This window comes from Amblyomma americanum, chromosome 5, assembly GCF_052857255.1.
Source record: "Amblyomma americanum isolate KBUSLIRL-KWMA chromosome 5, ASM5285725v1, whole genome shotgun sequence".
Classification (NCBI taxonomy): domain Eukaryota; kingdom Metazoa; phylum Arthropoda; class Arachnida; order Ixodida; family Ixodidae; genus Amblyomma; species Amblyomma americanum.
Window position 1 is genome coordinate 119,236,932 of NC_135501.1, and position 5,494 is coordinate 119,242,425.

Sequence of the window (5,494 nt, forward strand, 5' to 3'; positions counted from 1 at the left end):
TGATACGTGTACAGAGTCAACCATTGAGCTCAGAGTAGCATGCTTAGATTGCCACGGAAATAAGTGTTTATTCTATTTCCGCGTTGCCTAAACCGTCTGTGGCACACACATTATGCTCCCATAGATATGGCCGTGTTACATGGTCACGTTAATTAAGACTTGGTGGAAAGACCGAAAATGCATGTTTTCATCATCTTTCGTGGCGTTTCAGCAAAAAGCCCCTCCCGATGTTGCGAAATGTCAGTGACTGGTGGCACGTTGAGTGCGCTTGATTTCTTCACTTTCTCTTAAAACCTTCCTCTCAGTCTGGCTCCGCTGAGCAAGTTCGCCTAAATAAAATGCTTTTCGCATAAGCAGGCTACAAATGTTCGATTTAACTTTGCGAATACCCGTTCTTCGGCAAGGAAGGCGCGTAGGCTACACTTTGCAATGGCCGCCTGTCATAAAAGCTACCACGCAAACCAATCGCTGTGCAAAACTCACCTCTCGCGCGGCGCAGTCGCTGAGTTCTCAGCACTCCCGCCATCATGCGAGCCCAGCGACACCAGCAAGGGTAGAGCGATCAGCAGGGTGCATGCCAGCAGTCCATCGCCCACCAGCAACGTCAGCATCCGGTCGTCGCCACAGCGAAGGTCGGGTACTAGACGACGGGTGCTCGTGTAGTGCGTCTTCCGACTTTCCGCATTAGTGCTGGTGCAACTGCCCTTGCTGCAGAGGCTCCCGGTACCGGACCATTTACTACCGGCTTGGAGCTGTTCAGCGGCCGTTGTATTGTCTCTAACGAACGGGGGATAGGCATCAGCCATTGTTAGTAAGGAGTCGCTGTTTTACGCACTCTAGCAACAATGACGTTTTAAGCGGCAAAGCAACTAAATGCGGCGATAGATAGTGTAAAGCGTCCGCAGCAGCGAGCAATGTTTAGGCGAATATCGCAAAGGAGCGCCCGTAGCTGAGAAGTACACTCATCGCACCGACCTGCCAGCGGTGGCTTGCATGAAAAACGGCTTCGCGACGGCACTTGAACATAATTTTACTCTTTTCTCTGTTCATTGACATAGACGGTAACCTCAAAAACTTGCGTAGTTTGAATGCATGAAAGTTGGGATGCTCAGGAAATCTGCAGGTAGGTACGTTGGGAACCCGCTGCTACCGACGGCCGATAAAAAGGGAGACTGTTCTCGCGTGTTATTGTTTCATTTACTCAGTCAGACGCATTGCACCCTGAGCCTTCAACGGTGAATATAATTCTGCCAAATGTTAGCAATATAACATGCATCATTCCCCCTCTTACTTCAGATTCGTTCTTTTCCTTGCACATCGTTATTTTTACACCCCTCGCGCTTTCGTTAAAGAAAATGACGCTATCATGAGTGTTTGAAGGCACCTCATAAAATATTGGACCAAAGATTAGTAATAATTTCATCGGACACTCAGTGTTTTTGCCTAAAAAAATTTTACAGCTTCTGTAGATAGGACTGGAAAAAGAAGTGAAATAAACTTTACTAAACTCAAAGCTTTCCTTTTGTGACATTGACGTGGCTTGCCCTCACGTATTGGTATTGGATTAGATTCCGACGAAAACTTCGCCACTATGCTTTCGCGACATCATCGTTGCGCTGTCTCTTGAACCACTGAGCACTGTGCCCATGAACACACCCGGTTGTGGCTGTGAGCAGGTCGGGGCCGCAACGGTCTCCTCCGCTAGAGATTCAGCGGAACACGTAGCAGCGTTTCTCATTAAGCCCTCCACGTGGTCTGTTTCGGTGTCCGTCCCGGCACACGCAGTGGTCCTCTGTCGGTGGTCGGTCGGTACACGTAGGCAATCACAGAAGTCGGATTTCGCTGGTAACGAAAGAATTATTTTTGAAGCTTATATTTTTTCTTGTTTCTGCTCTATTTTAAGCCGAGCTAGACGATCATGCAGGTCGATGCACATTGCAAGAACTGCCGTTAGTTGTAAAGTTCTAAAAGTTACTTATAATATTCACTTTAAAAAACTCTTTTCTCGAACTATATATGCACAAAATCGGTAAACTAGACCACACAAGACAACACCAACCACGAAACTGCGCCACGAACAGTATTACCTCAAAGCGATGCAATAACATGCAAGGTCATTACTTATATTGCGTGACCATGGTGAAAATTTCAACATAGACGACGCAGCAACACAGCCGCCTGAAAGCAATTAAGCGACGCCGACCGATGAGCTACGATTACTGACGAAAACCTGTGTGAATCCACGTTATAACCAAGCTTTCTCAGTCAGGAATAAGTGATGGAAGGTACTAATATTTAACGCTTCTGTTTTTAATAGTCCCTCCAGTGAAAGAGAATAATCAAAGTGTGTAACATAATCATGAAGAAACGAGTTTTTACGAAGCTTGTTTTTCACTAATTTCGTCTACGTTTTTAACTAGGCTCGCGTTATTTCTTCCTTTCTAAGATAACCTAGCAGGACAGCATAGCCCTTACGTATCAATAGCACATTTTATATTTTTGATATGATTAAGCAGCCTCATTATAGTGTCCGCGCAGCATAAGTACAAAACTCGGTTCAGTTTTGCAAGAAAAGTGAACCTACAGGTAATGTGAAAACCACTTGTTCTGTATCTTAGCTGTTGTTGTATAAGAAAAGATCATATCGCGGACTTGTGTCGATAAAAAGAGCAAGTTCAGGACACTTACAATAAACATAGGTTCCTGGCGTGTGCGCGGTATGTCATTTAAGCCTCTTACCCAAGAGTCATCCGCTTGGAATGAAAAGGACTTCAGGCAAATCTTGAAATGAAACCAAGCTGTGTTTAAAAACTATCGTTAGACCGAGAACAAGATACTCACGTACGCAGGAGTGTGCCATCGAATTAACGCGTCCATAGCTCCAAGCGCAATACCCGCCGTGGGACGTCCTTCACTCCGATGCAGATGTAGCTTTCCGCGGCAGAGTCCCCCTCGAAACGGGGAACAGTCCAATCACCGGGGGTTTGGCGTCTGAAAATGCCGGCTTTCGGACTGTGCTTGTGGTGGCGACAGGCTGAAGCAATTATCAGGAAAACGAATACAAAACACTACAGACGAAGCGCGTATGCTGTGCCCTTATAGACGACAGTGTGGGCTTTCAATGCTGTTCTACCATCAGTGTCACCGCTACCATCACGTTGGAGTATCACCAACCTGAGGTATTAGAGTCCCCACTAGGAACCCAGGACGGCAATGTTGTCATCACGCACAAGTACTGTGCAAATAAAGACGCACCCTAGTCACTCATTGTTCCATCTCTCCACAATGTTCTAGTCAGATACGGTAAACAGTTGGTTCATGTGCCAAAACGGCGGTCAAAATCACGTTTACTGGCACTAACACACCTGAGGGCATAACTGAATCATCTGAGAGAGTTTAGCGAGGGTCCACTAAGCGACCGCAACGTCCAATAGGCAGTCTGTAGAATAGGGTCGTTTCTGCTTGAAAACTGGCTATACCTGACCGAAGTACCCCGCCCACTAATCATAGAAATTAGAAGTCTGTATCACAATGCAAACAAGGCTGCAAACGAAATAAGGTGAAATTGTAAAAACAAGTGTAGCCGAAACAAATTAGCTACAATACCCTCCATAGGTTCTCACACAATTCTTGAGCAGATCAAGTTTATCATCAGTGCGAACCAGTTGTATTAAAACACGTTTAGCACTAGAAAATTATCTAAAGCTTACCACAATGTCAATCGTTTCCAAAGAGACAGGTTGAAATGAAATCACTGCCTATTACACCTTTGCAAGCAGAACATCCCAGTGAACAAGCCTCGCTACCCGTCTTCTTCTTCGCCCTCGTTGTGATGATAGTAGCGGTAAAAATGTTGAGTACAGAAAAAGAGAGAAAGTAGGGACAAGCTAGGCTTTTAGATCTTGTGAGAGTAGACAACCACTACGTGCCGCAGAAGGGCAAGTGTTTGTGATTGTGAATTTCTACCACCCTGAAAAAAAATCAAGAATTGAAGTTTAAAAGTTGATTACTGTAGCCTGGCTTTCAAAATAAATGACGCCCGCCACACCTGACAGTTGGCACCTGAAATGATTTCTGTCCTCTAAGGACCACACTATATAAATAGAAGTTTGCAAATATACCCTGAAACGTCATGAACTACTAAAACGGTCTACTAATCGCTAGAACTCCGAAGTAGTACCGTCATATTGACGCAATAAATAAGATTTTTCTGATGGAAACAAGATAGAAAAGCAATGAACTGAAACACAAAATTTTAGCTTGCTGGTAGGTGTAGAGTACCAGGCAGGCGGCTACTATGGCACTGCATCTAGGAGTAGAAGGGGGGTTATTAAAGCAGAATTCGCAGAGAGAAATAATTTGCAGATCATGAATACGTTCTTCAGAAAACGGAAGAAAAGGAAATGGACTTGAAAGAACCCCAATGTCGAGACTAAAATTAGAGCGACTTGATATGTGCTCTCATCCTGGCACCGAAAAGAATGTCGAGGTCCTCAGAAAGGTGCGATATAGGGACGTTAAGGTGGTAGTCTCGAATTAGCCGAGTCATGAAGAGCGAACGAAAGAAACTAAATAGGGAGAAGGCCATCAACGGGTTAACGGAAAGAGGAAAATCAGAGGAATTGTGGATCTCGCTGCAGAGCAATTATGTTTTAACCTAGGACGACGAGCTTTGTATTCAAGAAATAAACGATAATCTCTCAGCTGCGCTTAAGGAGTGCGCAAAAGAAGCAGTCGGTAAGATGGCAGCCAGGTGGCCGACAAGCTCTCTTTAAAGATGAGTGATCTGATTTAGAAATGCCAAAGCACTAAATCCTAGAACCTCACAGACAGAATAAAACCGGCAGAACTATCAAAACTCACCAATGACCTCTCGTCTATTAAGTATTGAACAATTTAGGTTAGGATCTCGATGTGAACACAGAATGCCAATAAAGGGAAATCGAACGTTGGAGGTTATACAGTGACTGCAGCTTCAACAAAAAAAGTACTGACTGTTATGAGTCCACTAACCCTCCCTCCTTGTGTGTTCCCGCCAGAGGTGGGCAAATGCCCTCATTTTTACTTTTCCTTCCTAACCCTCACTTTTGAATCCACTGCCCTCCCTCACCCTCGCCCTCATTTTGAAAAGTTATCCGGCTCTCCCTCGCCCTCACCCTTACACCGTCGGCCCTCCCTCACCCTCAGTAACAGTCATTTTAAAATTCGAGTTACATTTTCTAGTCTGCGACTTCTGGCGATATTACTCAGTAATAAACATACAAGACAAGCCCTCAAGGCTCTGTTGAACAAGAGGCTAGATGCTTATACTGTTGTGTGTGTGTGCGGGTACACGTGTGTGAGCTGTTTGAGCTAATACGTCAGACAAAACCGAGACAGTTACGAGTTGGCCCTTAAAATATCACTCTGGCTTTAGTTATGGCACGCACGGCATGCATACATGTGCCCTGCACTTGTATAACATTTCATTGTGATCTATATTTATTTTTTCTTA

The 5,494-nt window shown here is 44.8% G+C and overlaps 1 long non-coding RNA gene across 1 annotated transcript; it reads right to left on the minus strand.

Moving 5' to 3' along the window:
• Positions 1-717: 717 nt before the first annotated feature.
• LOC144134977 (uncharacterized) lies at positions 718-3,807 on the minus strand. Its single transcript, XR_013315324.1, has 3 exons — positions 3,711-3,807; positions 2,842-3,034; positions 718-775 (listed from the first exon to the last, which is right to left on the minus strand). It is a non-coding gene; the product is annotated as an uncharacterized LOC144134977 (long non-coding RNA).
• Positions 3,808-5,494: the final 1,687 nt, after the last annotated feature.